Here is a 23570-nt window from a genome sequence, read left to right on the forward strand (position 1 = left end):
TACTCGGGAGGCAGAGGCACGAGAATCACCTGAACCTGGGAGGCAGAGGTTGCAGTGAGCCGAGATCACACCACTGCACTCCGGCCTGACCAAGACAAGACTCTGTCTCAAAACAAACAAGCATGCCAACAAACAAACAAAAAACAATTATGACAAGAATAAAGTGGGAGGGATCAGCCTGAAAACAGTCTACCTGATTTCAAGACTTAGAGCTACAGTAATGAAGACTGTGTAGTATTGGTGGAGGAAGAGACACATAGATCAATGGAATAAAACAGAAAAACCAGAAACAGAACCTCACAAGTATGCCCAACTGATCTGTTTAATATTAAATGTGATTTTACTATTATAATATTTTTAAATATCTCAAATGAGCAATTCAAAAACAAAAGAAAATGCTGAGAATCCCCTAGTTGACTTTATGACCCAACAATGGGTTACAAATTATAATTTGAAAACTACTAATCCAGCTTCCCACCCAACTTTTCTTTTTCTTTTTATAATTCATCATAAAATGTGGTGTCCAAGGGTTCAAGCCACTTTTAGGATATAGCACTTTGGGCAGCCAAGGTGGGTGGATGCCTTGAGGTTAGGAGTTTGAGACCAGCCTGATTAACATGGCAAAACTCCAACTCTACAAAAAATACAAAAAATTAGCTGGGCATGGTGGCATGTGCCTGTAGTTCCAGCTACTCGGGAGGCTGAGACACAAGAATTGCTTGAGCTTGAGAGGCAGAGCTTTGCATGACCCAAGATCGTGCCACTGCACTCTGCACTCCAGCCTGGGCAACAGAGTGAGACTCCATCTCAAAAAAGAGACTACCTGGAGTATATTTTGAGCTCTGAAGGATGTTTGTTTCTTCATACCTGAGGAAGGAGCTTGTGCTATATATCACATCACTATGTAGGAGTCCATACCTGCGACACACCCAACTGATTTTTATTTCTTTTTTAAGGCAAGGTCTCTTGCTGCTGCCCAGGCTGGAGTGCAGTGGTGTGATCGTGGCTCACTGTAGCCTCAAACTCCTAGGTTCAAGCGATCCTCTTGCCTCAGCCTCCTGAGTAGCTGAGACTACAGGCATGTGACACCACACCCAGAAAACTTAAAAATTATTTTTAGAGATGGGGCCTATGTTACCTAAAACTCTTGGCCTCAAGCAATCAATACTCCCACATCAGCCTCCTAAGTAGCTGAGATTACAGACATGAGCCACTGAGCCCAACCTCCAATCGATTTTTGATAAAGATACAAAAGCAGTTCAAAAGAGGAAGGGTAGTCTTTTCCTCAAATGTTGCCGGAGCAACTGGACATCCATAGGCAAAATAAGGAAAGCTGACTGAAATCTCGTCTCTTATACACTTGAATTCAAAACGGATCACAGACTTAAATGTAAGCCATAAAACTATACAATTTTTAGAAAACAACATAAGACGCTGGGCTTGGTGGCTTACACCTATAATCCCAGCACTTCAGGAGGCCGAGGTAGAAGGATCATGAGGTCAGGAGATTGAGATCATCCTGGCCAACATGGTGAAACCCTGTCTCTACTAAAAATACAAAACCTAGCTGGGCATAGTGGCACACAACTGTAGTCCCAGCTACTGTGGTGGCTGAGGCAGGAGAATCACTTGAATCCGGGAGGTGGAGGTTGCAGTGAGCTGAGATCGTGCCGCTGCACTCCAGCCTGGGCAACAGAGTGAGACCCCATCTCAAAAAGCAAACAAAAAAACCACATAGGAGAAAACCTTTAGGATCTAGGATGAGGCAAATAGTTCTTAAGTTTGATACCTGTGATATGATATACGTACACGTTGGTCCTTATCCATGGTTCATGACTCGTAACTCCCATAGCCCTTGTTATTTCCTGAGTGACTAAAACAATAAGCATATCTTTTGTTAAATTATTTGGCCTTTGTCCTTGGTTCCTGAAGCAGCTTTGGAACTTCAGAATGATAAAGGTAAGATAGCCTTTTGTTATAATATTGGGGCATTTTAGGCCTCAGAAGCAGGGCTCAGAAAACAGAACATCTCTCTCTGACTTTTTCCTGCCCTCCTCTCACTGGCTCCTTTATCTCCCCAAGGCAGGCCAAAGAAACTAAAATATATGGTAATCTTTCCCCCTTTTCTGTCTTGATGCTGGCCATAAATTCTCTGACCTATCTTATCTGATTGTAAGTCATAAGACCCCCATTTCAGAAGTCTTGCCTCATATTCAGTAGGTAGGAATGCTGCACAGAGAGACCAAGAAGAATTTGAACTGACAGCCTCACTGAGTGTCCCCACTCAGTCTATCAGTATGAGATCAAACTTTTTGTCCAGTCACATTTTACATGGTTGTCCATGCTTCAATCATGCTTACCCAATGAAGTCTCCATAAAGGGTCCAAGAGGATGAAGTACAGAGAACTATGGACAACTGCACTCGTGGAGACTTGCAGGAAGAACAAGAACTCATCCATGTGCCAGGATAGTGACACATCCCAACGCCACAGGAATGAAAGCTCCTGTACCTAGAACACTGCCAGACCTCCCTCTATGTATCTCTTCATCTAGTTGTTTATTGTATCCTTTAAAATATCCTTTACAATATATTGAGAAATGTGTTTCCCTGAGTTTTGTGAGTTGCTCTACCAAACTGAGCAACAATCAATCAGAAAATTAATCAACACAACAACAACAGAATAAAACACGCAGAAGTAAAGCTAATAAAAGATGTACAAGATCTTAAAAGACAAAAAGAAAACCTTGCCAAAAATACACAATAGATCTGAATAAATCTTAAGTATGGGAAGACAAATCTTTTTAAGATGCCAATTCTTCCTAAAGTAATGTGTGGTTAATAAAATCCCAAACAAATTCCAGTATCTCTTCTTAGGGCTTGATAAGCATATTCTAAAATTCAAGCAAATGAGTAAAAGGCCAATAATAGCCAAGATAACTTTTTAGAGGTAAAAAGATTTGTTCTACTTGACATTAAGGCTTACTATAAAGCTACATTAATGAAAACATTGAGTATTACTGAAGGAATATGCAAATAGTAGATAAAAGAAACATTACGGCTGGGCACGGTAGCTCATGCCTGTAATCCCAGCAATTTGGGAGGCCAAGGCGAGCAGATCACCTGAGGTCAGGAGTTTGAGACCAGCCTGGCCAATATGGTGAAACCCCGTCTCTACTAAAAATAAAAAATTAGCTGGGTGTGGTGACATGCACCTGCAGTCCCAGCTACTCAGGAGGCTAAGGCAGGAGAATTTCTTGAACCTGGGAGGCGGAGGTTGCAGTGAGCTGAGATTGCATCACCACACTCCAGCCTGGGCGACAGAGTGGGACTCCGTCTCAAAAAAAAAAAAAAAGAAACAGTATATACAGAATCCTGACAAGAGCTTATGAATAAATATATATTTGGTCTATGATGGAGGTAACAATACAAATCAGTGGGAAAGATTAGACTATTCAATGAATTGCATTGGGATAACTGGCTAGCCAAATTAAAACAACAAATAAAACCACACACTGAGAGAATAAATTCTAGTTAAAGATTTATACTAAAAAAGCACATTCTTTATGGCCCAGGAATTTCCTTTCTAAGAATCTACCCTGAGAGCCAGACATGGTGGCTCACGCCTATAATCCCACCACTTTAGAAGGCCAGTATGGGAGGATCACTTGAGCCCAGGAATTCAAGACCAGTTTGGGCAACACAGCAAGACTCCTTTTCTATTTAAAAAATAAAAGAAAACAAGAATCTACCCTGGAAAAATAGATGCATGGTATACAGACATTTACATGGGTGTACACTAGAGTACTCTGTAACACAATAATGAAAACAACCTACTTGCCCAACAATAGGCCTAAAGAAAAGTGAAACTGCTTTCACAAAATTATGACTGAGGCTATGAACGAGATCTAAATTAACTGATTCCATCTTGCTTCTAATCTCCAAGCTGGCCTTGTTCATTCATGAGCATAGGCTGAACTAACTTTGGGAGAAACTTTGTTTATAGTTTAAACAAAGACAGTAACAGCCCTTTCCCAAAGCAGATCTCCTTCTTGCCTTGGGACTAGATTGCCTTTGCAGGACTAACATTAGCCACAAGATTAGAAATTATGGTTTAGGAGTCACACAGCTGGAGCTACAAGATTCTGACCCACCCTAAACTGCTCCTAAAATCAATGCCTGAGATATTCTGCAGACCCTGCACTTGATGGATTAGCTGGCACAACCCAGATTAATAAACTGACTCATTTGATCTTGTGGCCCCACCCAGGAACTGATTCGGGCGCAAGAAGACAGCTGTGACTCCCTATGATCTCTGACCGATCAGCACTCCTAGTTCACTGACTTCCCCCCACCCACCAAATTATCCTTAAAAACTCTGCTCCCTCAATTGCTGGGGAGACTGATTTGAATAATAATAAATTACTGGTCTCCCGCACAAACCAGCTCTGCATGAATTACTCTTTCTCTATTGCAATTCCCCTGTCTTGAATTGGCTCTGTCTAGGTAGCAGGCAAAGTTAACCCCTTGGGCGATTATAAATTTGGGGGCTTGTCAGGGACTGCCCTTGTGGCTACCTGCCCGTGGTTCAGTGGCCTCCTCCAGCGATGGATCCAGAAGCCAGCCCAAGCAGCTACCTAGTTCTCTTGGACTGGGGGCTGACTCTGGTACTCTCTACTGGCAGGGTACTGCCCACCCAATGTGCACGGATTTAACTGCAATGGAGAAACAGTCCTGGAGAGACATCCCTTAACTACAGCTGTATCACACAGTGCCTGTCTGTAGCCCCAGTGCAGGGTGTCTACATTCGTGAGTATCCTAGGTGCCTCCAACACCTCCTTCCTTCTCCCAGCAGGTTCTGCAGTCCTATGGTGTGGTGTCTGTAGCCCCATTAGAGTGTCTGTTTGTAGCTCCCCCATGGGGTGTCTGTGTCTGTAGCACCATTGTGGATGTCTGTTCAGATTCTGGGGGCACTTTTTCTAACTAGTAGGAAGAGTGCTAGTTTGGAAGACTTCTACTCAATCAGGAAGATTTCAAGGAGGTTTCTCAGACAGAGAATAGGAGGATAATTTGGAAGGGATACTCTTGGTTAGGGATATGATTTGGAAGGCCTTCTGTGGGTCTCATTTTTGTGTGAATTTGTATGTGTGGAAGAGATCTTAGAGGGGCTGCTGATGGAAGTCCAGCAGGCCTAACTCAAAGAACTCTCCTTGTCTGGTCACATTCGATTGAGCATTAAAGAAGGCTCAATAGGCCTGTCTCTTGGGACGAGTATCTGCTCTTCTTGCGCAGAGACCCCACTATGAATTACCATTTGGAGGTTGTCCCTTCCCACCTGGAATCGATCAAAGACAACACGGACCAATGGAAAAAAGTTCGAGCTTTGCCAGGTTGACACTGGGTGCTGAACAAGGTGACTAATGTCTGTTTTGTTATGTGTGTTTTGCTGGGATGGAAAATGTTAATTCGGTTCCCCATGCAGCCTGTTGGGCAGCATCTTGCAAATTAAGAATCTTGCCTATGGTTCCATAAAACAGAAAAGGGTGATTTTCTCTTGTAAAGTGGCTTGAACCCCACAGCTATGGTGCAGCGAGCAGGGTCATCAGAAGTTGCTCCATTCTTCTGGAAGCTGCAGAGAAATGGAGCCCGGAAACCTGGTATGCTGGCAAAAAAGGGTAAGAAATTCTTATCAGCTAAGTTTCTGGTCTCTCTCTCTTTCTTTGTCTGGGTAAATGGTAAATGTCACTATTTGTCTCTCTGCAAGCATTTGATTAATAGAAAAAGAATTTGCAAGACTAGTCTTAGGTGACAGCAAATCTGGTTATTTTGGGCTAAGAATTTGTCTTTCTGTGTTCTGTAATGGAGAAAGGAATATCACAGGAAGAACGTGGGTTTAGGACCCCTATAAGTCCACTTTTCAAGCCAGCCTAGCAGGCTAGTCAGTTACAAACTTTGCTACAGATCTCTGAAACCAATACTGTATGATTTTTTATTTTTTTATTTTTTTTTTTTTTGTGGTAGAGACAGGGTTTCACCATGTTGGTCAGGCTGATCTCCAACTCCTGATCTTGTGATCCTCCTGCCTCAGCCTCCCAAGTGCTGGGATTACAGGTGTGAACCCAGTCTTTTTTTTTTTTTTTTTTGTAAGGGACAGAGTCTTGCTCTGTTGCCCAAGCTGGAGTGCAGTGGCGTAATCTCGGCCCACTGCAACCTCCACCTCCCAGGTTCTAGCAATTCTCCTGCCTCAGCCTCCCGAGTAGCTGGGATTACAGGAACACACTGCCACGCTCAGCAAATTTTTTATATTTTAGTAGAGACGGGGTTTCACCATGTTGCCCAGGCTGGTCTCAAACTCCTGAGCTCAGACGATGCACCTCCATAGGCCTCCCAAAGTGTTAGGATTACAGGTGTGAGCCAGCATGCCTGGCCTTTGTCTTGTTTGTGTCCTTGAAAGCTTAACTTTGTGACCGTGTGGGGATACTTTCTCTTGGTTTCCGCCATCCAGAGGACAGGAATTTTGAGGTTTATGTCATAGTTAGCCCTAAAAATTATCTTGAGCAGTTAAAAAGCCTTTGCAATCTTGAAATTGAGCAACAGAAACTGCTCACAGCTCTAACTCAGTAGCTAAGGCTTTGCTTTTTGACAATGGCAGCCTAGGTTCTATTCTTGGCTTCCAGAATGATTCCTTTCTGGTTTTTTATTTATGTAACTTTGCCGTTTATTGAGGATCACCTCCCACTTCCCGCCCAAGGATAGCTTCTGATTTCCTATCTTGAATTTTCCTTTCTCTAAACTACCCTGAAGGAGATTCTAAATCTTGTAAAAAAAAAAAAAAAAGAAACTGCTTACCATCTCTTTGAGACACCTATACGTCCATGGTTAAGTTATAACCTTAGTTAAAACTGATTAATTTCATATGGTGTGATAGAATTCAAAAGCCAAAAATATTGGCCACTTGACATGGCTAAAGTTGGGCAATTACATTTTTTTGTAATTAAAATAAATATATTTAACAAGGGGGTTATGATGATGACACAGAAAATGGGTATCCAACCCTCTCGAGAAAAATATGAGTGGGTTATCCTGAAGAGCTTCCTGGAGAAAAAGAAGGTAACTAGCAAGACTTGCATTATTAGAAATCTGTCCACATCTTCCAGTTCTTCAAAATGCTACGACTTATTTTTTACCATTAGCCTAAGAGGAAATAAACCTTACCTCACCATTTTGCATGCAAAGGAAATAGACTTCCTATTTGTTCTTTTCTGAAGGTTTCTGTTTCTCTTCCATCCAGTCTGTTTCAGTATTTTTTTAAAGAGTGCTATGGTTAAAAGCTTAATTAAAAGTGAATAAGCAAGCTATAGGTATACATAAAAGGCCTTTATGTTTTTCTCTTCTTGGAACTTGTTTTTCTAGTAAAAGGTTTTCTCTTCTCAGTAGACTGAATTTTTTTTTCCTTTTTTTTGTCTTGCCTTGTTTTTTTGAGATGGAGTCTCGCTCTATCACCCAAGCAGCTAGAGTGCAATGGTGTGGTCTCAGCTCACCACAACCTCCGCCTCCCAGGTTCAAGCAATTCTCCTGCCTCAGCCTCCCAAGTATTTGGGATTACAGGTGCCTGCCATCATACCCAGCTAATTTTTATATTTTTAGTAGAGACAGGGTTTCACATGTTGGCCAGGCTGGTCTCAAACTACTGACCTCAGGTGATTCGCCTGCATCAGCCTCCCAAAGTGCTGGGATTACAGGCATGAGCCACTGAGCCCAGCCTGTCTTGCCTCTCTTGATGCACACATTAGAGGCCATAAGGTAACTTCTGGTAGCCTGAATCTCATTGGGAAAAACAGAGGAGGCACCAGAGACCCCGTTTGGGGAAAAAAAACAACAACAAAAAACACCTCTGCTTTCCTCATGAAACCACAGGAATTAAAAGCAGATAAATCCCTTTCAAAATCAAAGGCTCTGTTCTGTTTTGCATTGTGTTATCTGATAGTTTTGAGTTTTGGGGTACAGAAATTACTTCGCATTTTAAGAGAGCTTTGGTATATAATAACTAGGTAGGAAATATGTTTTTTTTTTTTTTTTTTTGAGACGGAGTTTCGCTCTTGTTACCCAGGCTGGAGCGCAATGGCGCGATCTCAGCTCACCGCAATCTCCGCCTCCTGGGTTCAGGCAATTCGCCTGCCTCAGCCTCCTGAGTAGCTGGGATTACAGGCACGCGCCACCGTGCCCAGCTAATTTTTTGTATTAGTAGAGACGGGGTTTCACCATGTTGACCAGGATGGTCTCGATCTCTTGACCTCGTGATCCACCCGCCTCGGCCTCCCAAAGTGCTGGGATTACAGGCTTGAGCCACCGCGCCCGGCCAGGAAATATGTTTTAAGGGATAGCTAATAGTAGTTATGGAGGGATACTCGACTCCTTTGCACACTTGGATCAGAGAAGCATGTTCTTGGCCACCTGGAAGGTAAGGAAACATCCCCACCCCTCACTGGGAGATGAGAATCCTATGAGAGATGGGCTGATTACAAAATGGGCCAATTGGCTTTGGGTTGCCTTGCAATGAAATGCAGGGTAGAAGCACTGCACTGTCAGCTGGGCATGGTGGCTTATGCCTATAATCCCAGCAGTTTGGGAGGCTGAGGTGGGTGGATCACTGGAGGTCAGGAGTTCGAGACCAGGCTGGCCAATGTGGTGAAACACCATCTCTAGGAAAATGCAAAAAGTAGCCAGGCGTGGTGGCATGTGCCTGTAGTCCCAGCTACTCGGGAGGCTTAGGCAGGAGAATCGCTTGAACCTGGAAAGTGGAGGTTGCAGTGAGCTGGTGAACCTGGGAAGTGGAGGCTGCAGTGAGCTGAGATCATGCCATTGAAAGCCTGCATGTCGCAATGAGATTCCATCTCTGAAAAAAAAAAAAAAAGCACTGCACTGTCTTCTCCCATAGCATTTCCCGCCTCCTTTTGGGGATCCAGGATCCAGTATCCAAGTATAAAAAGGCACCCTTAATTTTGGGGATCTGTCTTTGCCTTCAGCTGCTTATTTTGCCCTAGAAAGGCATGCTTTCCTGGCCCCATTCCTCCAAGTGCTCAACCCTGAAGCCAGCAATCCAATTAAGAAACAGGCAAATCAAAAATCTTACAAGTGCTGAATCTTTTGACTGTCTGTGTGTTTATATGTGTTGTATGTTTATATATAAAAGAGCTCTTATTAATCGGCCTAGGAAGGTAGGCACTTAAATCAAATATTTTGTCAGATAAATAGAAACTTTAAGGCCTTTTTGTTCATATGACTTTAGTACTCTTTCGGAAATAAAGACAGTTTTAAAGACTGGTAAAATAAACTATTTTGAAAATGTAGACATTTGGCCTAAATTAAGGTCAGATATCATATTTGCCAAATGCTTTAAAGTCAAACTCTTTGACTTTTGAGAACTGTTCAATTTACCTACTTTGGAGCATTAGATTATAGATAAGGCCTTGGGACACATTGACAGCTATGCCTGATAGCTATGCTAAAAAGAGTCAGACCTTCATTTCTGTCTGATGTCCTAGGCTCCACTCTAAGTACATGATTGCTTACTTGGCCAGGCACGGTGGCTCACGCCTGTAATCCCAGCACTTTGGGAGGCCGAGGTAGGCAGATTGCCTGAGGTCAGGAGTCTGAGACCAGCCTGGCCAGCATGGTGAAACCCCATTTCTACTAAAAATACAAAAACTTAGCCAGATGCAGTGACACGAGCCTGTAATCCCAGCTGCTCCGGAGGCTGAGGCAGGAGAATCGCTTGAACATGGGAAGCGGAGATTATGGTGAGGCAAGATCATGCCACTGCACTCCAGCCTGTACAGAGCAAGACTTTGTCTCAAAAAACAACAACAACAACAACAAAACTAGATTTAACATTAAAGATGTACTAATACAAACATCAAATTTGGTTTTGTCTTTTGAAGATGATTTTTAAGTAATGTTAAAAAATAATAAAAGGGTTTTGTTTTCTCCTTTGGGTAAACGGCAGGGAAAAAAAAGGAGAGAAGAGAGATTGAGTTGGCCTCATGCTATCTTCATTGGGTCTTCTTTGAAAAGCTAAGTCTCCTCTATCAGAATAAAAGTTTTTCTTTTTAAAAAAAATTTTTTCAGAGTTATCATTTTGGCCAAATGAATGACTTATGGTGAACTGGAATTCTATTTTGTGATATCTAGTGTTTTAAACCTTTGCTATTTGACAAACTTTCCAAAATCAAATTATAAATTTTGTTTCTTTCTAACCTAATATTTTAGATATTAGGTCCTCTAAAGTCCAAAAATGACATTTGGCTTATTTGGTACAAAAATCATACAGGAAGCACTGTCAAATATAAAATGGTGTTTGACTTTCTTTGGTCTATATTTGTGTAAGTGTGTTATTGGTATATATTCCAAAATTATGTAAAACCCCTATAATTTTAATATGACTTAATATATGTTATCAGTAACAATTATGATAATTTTGTTAACAGACTGTGTGCCACAGAGGTAACAAATTTCCTTGTCAATTATGTTTCTTTAACTGTGGCTGCCCTAAAATGTTATTGTCATTCACAGACAATTGCTGTCTCATTTTGGTCCTCTTTAAAAGATGGTTTTATAATCAGTTACACAATTTTTTTTTTTAATCAGTCTCCGTAGAGACTGTCAAAAATTGCCAGTGCCAACTGTATTGCAAGTCGTCACGGCGGGGTATTGGGAAAAGTTTTCAATTAGCAATAATCGCACCTCAGATAAACCTCATTGGCTACGATACTGCCACTGCACAAAGCTAATCAGATACACAATTTAACAGGTGCTCTTAAATGCAGGATTCTGATTAATAACTCTGGAGACTGTGACATTAGAATAGAGGAAACAAATTCCAAATAGAAGAGTGAATGGTGTTTCGCTTACTTCGGACTGTATTTGTATAAATATGTTATTAGTATATATTCCAAAATTATGGGAAACTTCTATAATGTTGACATAATTTAGTGTATATTATTAATAATTACAATTGTTATGTGAAATTGTTGTTGCCACAGAAGTAACCAAAATTCCTAGTCAATTGTAGCTTTAATAGTGGCTACAGACTTCTGTGATCCACAGACATTTTGTCCTGCTTTGGTCCTTTTCAAAAGGTAATTTATAATCAGATATGGGACTCTGAATGCAGATGTCAGATAACTTTTAAAATTGTGCTTTTGGAATAGAGGAGAAAAACATGGAGAACTAATGTGTTAAACATTGCTAAAACTTTTGTTTTCCAAGTCAAGAGAATTTATTTCTTTAGAACTATTTGCAACTTTTAATAAGTAAAATACTCTCCTGTGAACAAAATTTGGAGCACATTTGCTCCTCTCTAGCTGATTTCTCCAGAATTTGGAAACTATTTGTGAATATTCTCAATTTATGGCACTATAGTTAATTGCGTAAGTGCAATAAGAATCTGTTTGTTTTGTTTTGTTTTGTTTTGCTACAGGACACAATAGAGAAATCGGTTATTTTACCAAGGCTTTAACTGGAATTGCATGCTTCCTTTAAAGAATCAAAGTTGACTTATAGAGCCAATTAAAGCCTGTTGGGGAATTTGGCCTCATACCTTGGCCACATAGAGTCCTGTACAAGGATCCTGATCTGTGGTAACTAAAGAATGTCACTTCCTAACAGGCCCAGGAACCCCAGGTTATCTTGGGACCTCAAAAGGAAAGGAATTTGCCCAACTCATAGGTATTTGAGAGTACAAACCCATGGCTGGGCTCTGCTTTTAAAAAGTCTTAGCTGAAATTCTTCATGGAACAGAGTTCTATCAAAGCCAACTTAAAAAGCTTAAGTGAAAAATAATTTCATGCTGAAATTATACAAATAATCAGGCCAAGTACAGTAAGACTAAAGTTTATTTTATAAACAAATCAGTTCTATCATGATTTCTTTTTAATAAAAATGGGGACTGGAGAGAGAAAAATTATGCTTCAAAAGAAAACCTATAGTACAATGTTGTTAGCTGTTCTTGAAGTTTTTTCCTGCAGTTTAGACTAAATGCTAAATTCTCTGTGGGTTAGAAGTCCCCAAACTAATGCTTTCAAATCTTTGTTTTTTTGGGTTTTTTTTTTTCTATTTATTTAAAAAAAGACAGAGTCTCGCACTGTTACCCACACTGGAGTGCAATGGTATGATCTCAGCTCACTGCAGCCTCTGCCTCCTAGGTTCAAGCGATTCTCCTGCCTCAGCCTCCGGAGTAGGTGGGAGTACAGGTGCCCACCAGCACGCCTGGCTAATTTTTTGTATTTTTAGTAGAGATGGGGGTTTCACTATGTTGGCCAGGCTGGTCTTGAACTCCTGACCTTGCGATCCACCCATCTAGGCCTCCCAAAGTGCTGGGATTATAGGCATGAGCCACCGTGCCTGGCCAATCTTTGCTTTTAAAACTGGGAATTGTACTCCTCATCCTAGGACTCATTGTTTACTTTACAGTAGTCTGTTTCACTTAAACACTGTAGTAAAGTTATAGATGAAAATACTAATGTTTTGCCATGCAAGCCATGAATGCCCAGCCAGGCCTGCATGAATACATTCAGACAGTTGCAAAGTGGTTCTTCTCTTCTCACCTTGGGGCTCACTCCCACTCCCATTATGTCCCCTGTCAGCAGGAAGAAGCCACAGCAATCAAAGGCCTTTTCCCATCTTCATAGCCTACATTTTATTAAGGTGCTATAAAACCCAAAGGGAGGGACTGAAACTGCCATTTGCAGAATTATGACTGAGACAGTGAAAGAGATCTAACTTAACTGACTCCATCTTGCTTCTAACCTCCAAGCTGTCGGAGAAACTTATAGTTTATAGTTTAAACAAAGACGGTAACAGCAGACCTGTTCCCAAAGCAGACCTCCTTCTCGCCTGGGGATTAAATTGCCTTTGCAGGACTAACATTAGCCACAAGATTTTATGATTTAGGAGTCATGCAGCTAGAGGCTACAAGATTCTGACCCTCTCTAAACTGCTCCTAATATCAGTGCCTGAGATATCTTGCAGATCCTGCACTTGATGGATTAGCTGGTATAACCCAGATCAATAAACTGGCTCATCTGATCTTGTGGCCCCCACCCAGGACCTGACTCAGTGGAAGAAGACAGCTCTGACTCTCTATGATTTCATCTCTGACCAATCAGTAGTCCTGGCTCACTAGTTTCCTCCAATTCACCAAGTTATCCTTAAAAACTTTGCTCCCCAAACGCTGGGGGAGACTGATTTGAGTAATAATAAAGCTTTGGTCTCCCACAGAGCCAGGTCTGCCTGAATCACTCTTTCTCTATTGCAATTCTCCTATCTTGATGAATCAGCTCTGCCTAGGCAGTGGGCAATGTGAACCCCTTGGGCAGTTATAAAGTGTAGCATTTGGTACAATGGCTCATGCCTGTAATTCCAGCATTTGGGGAAGATAGTGAGAGTCTGTCTCTTTAAAAAAAGTATTTTATAGGATAAAATATTCACACACCTAAAAGGAATGTACTAGGATTGTTATACATCAACATAACTGCTTCACTGTATGCCAGGTGATAAGGCTCTGTAGCCAAGGTTACAAGACAACTAGGTGTCACCCAAGGAAGAGACAGTGTATTACTTGAGATCATTGAGAACAGACACCACCCACACCAAGTTCAAGGGTACAGTGTTTACTTATGAACAGAGAGTACACAAGATCCAGTCCCTTGCAACATGTTGGTCCCTTGTGGCCAGCAGAACCACTCCACAGTCTACACAGGTGGTGTGTGTATACACACTTCATATTGCAGTAGAAAGACCTTAATCCATCCCCTGTGGGGTCTGAAATGCAGAAAGCTAGGGGCATGAATGAGGGCTGCTGATTCATGCACTTAAACAGAAAAAAGAAGGTCTGGCATGGTAGCTCACGCCTGTAATCCCAGCACTTTGGGAGGCTGAGGTGGGAGGATTACCTGAGGTCAGGAGTTTGAGACCAGTCTGGTCAACAAGGAGAAACCCTATTTCTACTAAAAATACAAAAATTAGCCAGGTATGGAGGCATGCGGCTGTAATCTCAGCTACTCAGGAAGCTGAGGCAGGAGAATGACTTAAACCCAGGAGGTAGAGGTTGCACAGTGAGCTGAGATCATGCCACTGTACTCCAGCCTGGGTGACAGAGCAAAACTCCTTCTCAAAAAAAAAAAAAACAAAGGAGTACATGAGTACATCAAGTGCAGAAAAACAAGATAGTCCCTCACAAGATGTTAAACCCAGCAAAGGTTGTGAGGACTCGAACTCTTTTGCAAGGAAATGTTTCAGGCCCAAAGTCACTCTTTTTCTCACTCTGTCATCCAGGCTGGAGTGCAGTAGCATGATCAAAGTTCACTGCAGCCTCAAACAACTGGGCTTGAGTGATCCCACCTCAGCCTCCTGAGTAGCTGAGACTACAGACATGTGCCAACCTCACCCTGCCTTTTTAAAAAAAAAAAAAAAGACAGGGTCTCACTGTGTTGCCCAGGCCAATCTCAAATTCCGGGCTTCAAGAGATCCTCCTGACTTGGCCTCCCAAAGCACTGGGATTACAGGCATGAGCCACAATGCCTGACTTCCAAGGACACTCCTACATAGTCAAGTAAGGAGTGAGAAACTGTGCATGACTGCTTTTCCCAACAATAACAAAAATATGTGCAAGTTTAAAAGCACATCCTAAATAAAAATTATTTTAAAAGTACAAGTGTGTGTGTGTGTGTGTGTGTGTGTGTGTGTGTGTACATGCATGTCTGTGAGATGTACCTGTAACTACTGAAAGAAATTTTAAAAGCCTGGAAGGATTCACAAAAATTCTTACTGGTGGTAGGGGTAGGAAGGTAGAGAATCGTATTTAAAAGCAACTTTATATTGTGACATGGAAATTGCCCCCATAAACTGCATACCTTGACCATACCTTGGCTTTCTGTTGAAACTGTTCTCTGTAACTCTAATGTGACAGGCAAGCAGTCCAAACCAATGCCATTTTGGCCCCTGCGCCAATTTAAGAAAAATTAAGACTTGTAATATGCAACTAAGGTCTGTAATTTCCCACCCTACCCAGACAATGTGTAAACTAACGCTTATCTTGACTTCTGTGAACCACTTAAGTAACAATCGGAATGTCCAAAGTCCCCTGGCCCTCGGAATGTCCAAAGTCCACTGACCCTCGGAATGTCCGAAGCCCCTTGCCCCCACCCGCACCCAGGAGGTGGTTTACGGGCATAAAGGGTCTTGACACCCTCCTTTCCGGGCCATGGGTTAGAGAGAAGCGAGTCCTCCATGGCCGCCGGCAATAAAGACCCTGCAGTTTGGCCTAGTCTTTATCTCAGTGGTGACTTCATGCTCGCTGGGTTACAACAGTATTTTTTGTCTTTTATTTCTTAAAAAAAAGTACATTGAAAAGCAAGCTATAGAAAGCATAGTTATACTGTCATTTACATTTTAAAGCAAATGAAAAGTAAAGCACAGTTTACATATGCACATAAAAGCTCCTAAGCCTCGCTACCAAAGTGTTTTTAGCCATGATTTCCACGGGGAGGTGGGATGAGAGGGCTCTCCTTTCTTATGTCTATGTTGCCTAAATTGTTACCCATTACATTTTAATTAGCAAAGTGATCAATAATTCTGCTTAAGAAGTAAAGCAATTGAGTATCAACTCCTAGAACTGAAGATGGCAGGCACACAGTGGAAGGGCCAGCACAGTCTTGAGGGTGGACTTGAGTAGAAACAGAGGCTTCAGCTCGAGCAACTACAAAAGGAAGGAGAAATCCAGGTGAACAGATGTAAGAAACAAAACAACAGGCAAGTGAGGCAGAGAACAAGAAGAGCAAAATACTACCAGAACACAACATGCAAAACAAAAGCAAAAGCAACATGATGACGACAGAAAGAAAACCTATCCAGAAAGAAAACAGAAACAAAGTAGAAGCCGGCAACAAGCGGAATAAAACAAAAAGAAATACAAGCAGTGCTGCCATTAATGTTCCACAGACATAGGATCAGCTAACTCTGTCCAGATCACCTGCATCCTGGATTTCTATAATATGTCTCTTGGTTCAGTCTGGAGAGCAATCTCATCAGCCATCTTCTTGTCCCTAAAACCTTCTTTATCTAGTTATAAAAGTACCCAGACATTATTGGTGGGAAAGATCCATCAGTAACAGCCATCAAGCTACTCCAGGCTCCAAAATGCCCAAAACCAGCCACTGAGCTGACAAACTGAAGACTCCTGAGACAAGAGCTGGAGAGTCTACAAAAAGTGTGAGATGGACAACAGGTCTTAGAACTTGTTGCAAAGTGGTCCCATTACTCTGTGCACAAAGTCACAGATGAAGGTCATATCTTCTGAAAATGCTGACCCCCTCCATCTCCCACCACTGTGAAGCAAATGTAAAAGGAGTTACACTTATGATATTAAAACAGAGCCACTACCTTCTACATTTGCTCTAAACCAATACCTATCCACTGTCCTCTGCTCTCAGTAAGTACTGTTAATATTGTCAAAACAAATGACAGTAAACTAAGATGTGAAGAAGACTCACACTAGAAGGCATCCAATCACCTAGCAAAAACAAAGAGACTACAGCCCTACTCCATGGGCCAGGAAAGAGCTACATTAGTGATCGCACATGCTGAGAAAGCTGCTAAAGCTCTGGCAGAGAACTGAAGCCTTGCTGTGAGAAAGGGGAGTGGAGTAAGAGTAAGTATTCAAAGGGGGGGCGGAAATGAAAGAAGAGATAAAATAAATAACTGAAGGTCTATAAAAGGAGACCCAAAGACACACAACAGCAAAAGAAGGCTGAAAAGCAGTGGGAGCTTCAGGACCAGGAGAAGAAGGCTCCAATCTCGGTGCATTCCAGCAGCACAAAAGGGAAGAAGAAACACCTGATCAGGAGGAAGCTGAAAAAAAAAAAACAGAAAAAGGAGAGAGACATTCACAGCCAAACTTGCAGAACAGACAAAAGAGAAAGAAAAGTATGACATGAACCAAAATGCTGCTAAAGGTGAAGATAAATCTGGCAATTAGTCTAAAGAGAAAGAAACTGAGGCCAGAGAGAAATACCTTTTTTTTTTCTTGAGACAGAGTTTCACTCTTGTCGCCCAGGCTGGAGTACAATGGTGTGACCTTGGCTCATTGCAACCTCTGCCTCCAGGGTTCAAGCAATTCTCCTGCCTCAGCCTCTGGAGTAGCTGAGACTACAGGGATGTGCCACCACACCCAGCTATTTTTGTAATATTAGTAGAGATAGGGTTTCAACATGTTGGCCAGGCTGGTCTCGAACTCCTGACCCCAATTGATCTGCCTGCCTGGGCCTCCCAAAGTGCAGGGATTACAGGCATGAGCCTCTATGCCTGACCTAAGAAATACTTTCAAAAAATGTACCCAGTGAAAAATATAAATGGCACTGACCAATCTCAGGAAATTGACACCCACAGTAAAATTAGCTCCAAAAATAAGTCTCCAAGCAAGACTGTTCTAAAGCAGCTGCTGCATAAATGTCCAAAAGGGTCAGTGACATTTTCTTTTTTCCACACTAGGCAGCTTCCAGATTTTTTGTAGGGGCAGAGGGAACAAGTGTTTCACTATATTGCCCAGGCTTGGTCTTGAACTCCTGGGCTCACACAATTCTTCTGCCTCGGCCACCTGAGTAGCTGGGGTTACAGGTGCATGCCACCTTGCCTGTCAGTAAAGTATTTGTAAGGAGGTGATGAGAAGACTAACAAACAGAAAGGTCAGGGTGAACGCCTGTGAATATAGTGAGGATTCCAGTCCTTGAGTCAAAGAAAGGTTAGCCCAGCCTCTGCAATCATGAACATGAATAAAGCCAAGATATCATGGGCCTCTCAAACTCTGAATGAAAAGACCCAGAGCATAGTGAACATAGCTACCCAGCAGGTAGCTGAGCCTGCCAATGAAATTCAGGCATCTTAATGCCGTAGGCTTCCTCCCAAGTCCCAACTAGCTTTTGAGTATGGAAGAAATGCTTCATTTCTCTTCTTGCTGAGATTATATCACAATTACACTCAGGGCTGAGAAGGAACCTGAGCTGAATCTTGCTCTCAGGACTCTCCTCCCAGAGCTTTATACCCTAACCCAGTTTCGTTCCCACAAAGAAAATGGCTTTGAAAAGAACAAGGAAACTTTCAAGAGCTTGACATCTTTCAAGGAGATTTTCTTCCTTCTGTTACATTGTTTCTTCACCTCATAGCCAATGTAATTCGTTTTCCTTTTAATGTTCCCATTAGCTAGCCTCTTTTGTGTTTTCCTACCAGTGTAAGTGTATAGAAGATACATAAACTGATACTAAGCAAACAAGTTTCTAAAATAATCACAATTTAAGAAAAAATGCAGGCCAGGCACAGTGGCTCATGCCTGTAATCCCAGCACTTTGGGAAGCCAAGGCGAGCAGATCACCTGAGGTCGGGAGTTTGAGATCAGCCTGACCAACGTGGAGAAACCCTGTCTCTACCAAAAATGCAAAATTAGCTGGGCATGGCAGCGCATGCCTGTAATCTCAGCTACCTGGGAGGCTGAGGCAGGATAATCACTTGAACCTGGGAGGTGGAGGTTGCGGTGAGCCGAGATTGGGCCTTTGCACTCCAGCCTGGACAACAAGAGTGAAATCCCATCTCAAAAAAAAAAAAAAAAAAAAATGCTTTCAGTATGTATTTAAAGCCTTAAAATAATACTTATACTCATTTACCAATTAAGAAAGAAACTCATACTGGGAATGCCCAAAATTTCATTTCTAAATACTATTCTCCAATCAAAAAAACAAGACAAACACAGAGACACTTGAAGAAGTAACTGAAGCCAGGCTGGGGAAGGGAAAATATAAGGGTTTTGGGTGCCAGAAAACTAGAGAAGAACTAAAAAAAAATAAAAAATAAATAAAAATAGGGGCATGTCAAAGGCACACAGCTCCCAATAGTCAAAGTTAGAATAATTACAGCAATAAAATAACAATAGTACTGCATTCTAGGGCAAAGAATAACAGAAGTATCCAAAGTACACAATAATGTAACTGAGTAAATAACAGGGGAGAAGGGACAGCTCTTTTTCACAAAGTATTCCAATGAATACTTTGAATGAAGGAGAAGAGTATCTAAGTATCCAATGAATGCCTAGAAGGAATGAGGGAAAGAGAAAGTCAAATCCCAGCACCAAGCAGTCATTCCTGCAGGCAAGATCCATCAATTAATGCTACTTAGTAGACCAAAGTTCAAAGCAAAACAGTATCTCATATGCAAAGTAGCAAACTATCTTCCCCCAAATAATTACTGATTACAAAGGGAAAGACAGTAAAAATAAATAAAATTTTTAAAAATAAATAGAGGCATGGCAAAGGGACACAGTTCCCAATAGTCAAAGCTAGAATAATTTCAGCAATAAAATAACAATAGCGGCCGGGCGCAGTGGCTCACGCCTGTAATCCCAGCACTTTGGGAGGCCGAGGCGGGTGGATCACGAGGTCAAGAGATCGAGACCATCCTGGTCAACATGGTGAAACCCCGTCTCTACTAAAAATACAAAAAATTAGCTGGGCATGGTGGCGCGTGCCTGTAATCCCAGCTACTCAGGAGGCTGAGGCAGAGAATTGCCTGAACCCAGGAGGCGGAGGTTGCGGTGAGCCGAGATCGCGCCATTGCACTCAAGCCTGGGTAACAAGAGCGTAACTCCGTCTCAAAAAAAAAAAAAAAAATAGCACTGCATTCTAGCGCAAAGAATAAAAAAGTATCCAAAGCATACAATAATACAACTGATTGACCTGACAGAAAACATTAGATGCAACCAAATTGAGAGACTTCATAAAAATACAAATATAAAACACTTCAAAAGTGTTTTGAAAGACTAAGTAACTGTCACAGATTGAAGCAGACCAAGTAGACATGATGACTAAATGTAATGAGGAATTCTAGATTGGATCCTAGAATAGAAAAAGAACATTAATTTTTTAAAAAAGATAAACTTTTAAAAGCCTGCAGTTTAATTAATAGTACTATACCAATGTAGATTTATTTTTTTTTTTTTAGAGATGGGGTTTTTCCATGTTGGTCAGGCTGGTGTCGAACTCCTGACCTCAGGTGATCCGCCCACCTTGGCCTCCCAAAGTGCTGGTGATTACTGGTGTAAGCCACCGCGCCCAGCCTGTAAACTTTTTAATTTTGATGAACATACTATAATGCAAGATAGCAACTTTAGGCAAACTAGGTAAAAGGTGTAAGAGAACTCTAAAATGTTTGTAATCCTTTGTAAATCTACAATTATGCAAAATAAAAAGTTTGTTGGCTGAGCTCAGCTCATGTCTGTAACCCTAGCACTCTGGGAGGCCAAAGCAGGTGGATCACCTAAGGTCAGGAGTTCTGGACAAGCTTGGCCAACATAGTGAAACCCCATCTACTAAAAATACAAAAATTAGCTGCTCATGGTGGTGCACACCTGTAATCCCAGCTACTCAAAAGGCTGAGGTGAGAGAACTGCTTGAACAGGGAGGCAGGGGTGAGGGTAGAGGTTGCAGTGACCCAAGATCCAAGATCGTGCCACTTCACTCCAGCCTCCATCTCAAAAAAAAAAGAGGGGGGGTGGATTGTCTTAAATTGAGAAGTTCCAGTCATTCAGTCATTTTTATCTGATGTATTTCCATTTTAGGTATTAAACACACACACACACACACACACACACACACACACACACACACATTTTTTGAGACGGAGTTTCATTCTTATTGCCCAGGCTGCAGTGCAATGGTGCAATCTCGACTCAGCAAACTCCGCCTCCCGGGTTCAAGCGATTTCTCTTGCCTTGGCCTCCCAAGTAGTGGGATTACAGCGGCTCACACCTGTAATCCCAGCAATTTGGGAGGCTGAATCGGGTGGATCACAAGGTCAGTACATCGAGGCCATCCTGGCCAACATGGTAAAATCTCATCTCTACTAAAATACAAAAAAATAGCTGGGGATGATGGCACACGCCTGTAGTCCCAGCTACTCAGGAGGCCGAGGCAGAGGAATCACTTGAATCCGGAAGGCAGAGGTTGCAGTAAGCCAAGATTGTGACATGGAAATTGCCCCCATAAACTGCATACCTCGACCATACCTCAGCTTTCCATTGAAACTGCTCTCTGACCAAAGCCATTTTGGCCCCTGCGCCATTTTAAGAAAAACTAAGACTTGTAATATGTAACTAAAGGTCTGTAATTTCCCACCCTACCCAGACAATGTGTAAACTAACACTTATCTTGAATTCTGTGAACCACTTAAGTAACAATAGGAATGTCCAAAGTCCCCTGGCCCTCGGAATGTACAAAGTCCACTGGCCCTTGGAATGTCCGAAGCCCCTCACCCTCACTCCCCGCCCAGGAGGTGGTTTACGGGCATAAAAGGTCTTGAAACCCTCCTTTCCGGGCCATGGGTTGGAGAGACTCGAGTCCTCTGTGGCCGCCAGCGGTAAAGACCCTGTGATTTGGCCTAGTCTTTGCCTCAGTGGTGATTTCGCGCTCGCTCGTTTACAACAAGATCACGGCACTGTACTTCAGCCTGGTGACAGAGCGAGACTCTGTCTCAAAAAGAAAAAAAAAAAAAAAGAGGACATTTAATACTGTCAATTTTTATCTACCAATTTGGATTCCTTCTTTTGTCAGTTTGGCTTATATTGACAACCTACTATATATGTTCCATCACTGCATTGAGGCACCTATGAGGAGACAGATATGTGGATATGTGGTATGCTAAACAGTGACAGGTGCTACATAGTAAAATAAAACAAGGAAAAGGAAAAAGAAATTTAAGTTTAAGAAGGAAAAAAATAAACTCATAAATTCAATCTTACAGAACACCTACGAATCGCCTGAGAGTCACAGGAATGTACTTTTTCACATTGTTTCTAATACAAAATATCGAAAATTGCAAAATACAGTGTTACCTTTTACTATAGTTTACTCTCTGACTTCATGACTGCTTACGCACTAATTCTTACTGGATACCCCACAGAAAACTTACCGGTGGAATACTTGCCATTTTTCATGCTTTTGTCAGTTCCTTTTTAAGTGTATATTGAGGCTTATCTTCAAAACATATCTCATCTTTTCGGCTTACAGTAAGACTATTTTTTTTCAAACCAAAATGTGTCTGCATTTTATTAAGATAACATAAAAGAGCAGCCTAATTCTTTGGTCCCTGAATATGCGCGCGCACACACACATATAAAACAGATGGAGATTCTCTGAAATGCCTTAATCAAATCACTGCTCAAACCACTCCCTGGCACTTCCTTGCAACATGGTGAGTTTTTAGTTTTGCACTGCAAGCAGTTTGAAACAGAGTAACATTCTTTCCTGGCCACCACTTTTAAATTCGGAAAGAGACAATTCTCTGATCTTTTAGGCCTGTGCCAGTCAGAGTGTGCTACAATCGCTGTAGGTTAGAGCCCTGTCTTTGTTTTAAAACTGCATTTTATATAGTTATCGCATTGTGAAAGACAATCACCCTAACAAACAAGATTTTGCGATTTTTCTGCACAAATGTCACCTCACCATTTAGAGCTTCATGTAAATGTATCCTACAGAAAATAAACTGCAAACACGATGTCATAATTACCCTTGCAAAAAAAAAAAAAATGTTTTAGTGGTGTCATAATGCTAGCACTAATTTTAGCCAAAATAAGAACAAATGCATTCTACAAATTCGGGAGATTACAATTTTTAAAAAGCAGCAGTATGGATGTACTTAATTTCACTGAATTATACACTTCCAAATGGTTAAATGGTAAATGTTTACATATTGTATGGTAAATGTTATGTGTATTTTTGCACTAGATTGTTTCCTCACAATACAAGTTTTTAAAAAAGCAACAGCACGCTCTCAATTCATAATAAAATATATATTTACGAATGTCGGTGTGCATAATTATGCAGACATTTTAAATGTCAGGAGGCCTGGAGACAGATTTCAGGATTGTGGCTACTTTTACTTTTCTTCTACTTTCCGGTGTTATCTAATCGTCTCTGATAAATACGCTTTATTTGCCTAATTGGGTGAGAAGAGAACGCTCGGGGAAACATCGGCTCCAGATTCTCTAGCCCGGATGCCCGCGAGGCAAAGCGATTCCCGTTACGCTCTCAGCGTGGCGGGGGCGGGATGCACGGCCAGACCCCAGCCACCCGCGTAGCCTCCAGGCCGGGCCTCGCCCGCCGCCCGGGCAGGCCCAAGGGTGCTGCGGCCTTCGGGGAGCCCCGCGCCCGCAAGGCCGCCACCCCCACCCCAATTCCCACCCCCGCGCCCCGCCAGGCCGCTCACCGACTCCCGCCGCCCAGCGACAATCGGTCCACCCGCCGCCACCGCAGCCGCCAGTCCCGCGCCTACCTCCCAGCGGCTAGAGTCGCGCACGCGCGTCGCCGCCCCGGGCCCTACGCGGCCTCTCTAGGAAACTGGGAGGGCCAACGTCTCCGCTTCTCCCCGGCCCCGGTGCAGTGGGAGGCGAGGCTTGTTCCACCTCCCTCACCTCCCTCCGCTGGACACTTCCCTTCCGCTGGGATGCCCAGCTGCGCCTGTTTTCTTACATCCT

The 23570-nt window shown here is 42.3% G+C and overlaps 1 protein-coding gene and 1 non-coding gene across 9 annotated transcripts in view; both read right to left on the minus strand.

Moving 5' to 3' along the window:
* The window catches only part of ZNF445 (zinc finger protein 445), a 64310-nt gene that overhangs the window by 23235 nt on the left and 17505 nt on the right, over positions 1 to 23570 (minus strand). For 3 of the 8 annotated variants that reach the window (XR_010338965.1, XR_010338966.1, XM_012470727.2), the window contains exon 1: positions 23303 to 23367. The exons of 1 other annotated variant lie outside the window; for it this stretch is intronic. The gene's annotated coding sequence lies outside the window, so the exon portion shown is untranslated. Of the gene's footprint in view, positions 1 to 7213; positions 7236 to 12603; positions 12849 to 14921; positions 15068 to 17069; positions 17399 to 23302; positions 23368 to 23570 lie in introns of those variants that run through there. 4 more of the 8 variants (XM_012470728.3, XM_012470729.3, XM_012470732.2 and 1 more) reach the window with 4 other exon arrangements.
* On the minus strand, positions 10646 to 10786 carry LOC135270881 (U4 spliceosomal RNA). The gene has a single exon (XR_010339038.1). It is a non-coding gene; the product is annotated as a U4 spliceosomal RNA (small nuclear RNA).

The sequence above is a fragment of the Aotus nancymaae genome, unplaced genomic scaffold, assembly GCF_030222135.1.
Source record: "Aotus nancymaae isolate 86718 unplaced genomic scaffold, 86718_ANA_hifiasm-v0.15.2.pri h1tg000067l, whole genome shotgun sequence".
Classification (NCBI taxonomy): Eukaryota; Metazoa; Chordata; class Mammalia; order Primates; family Aotidae; genus Aotus; species Aotus nancymaae.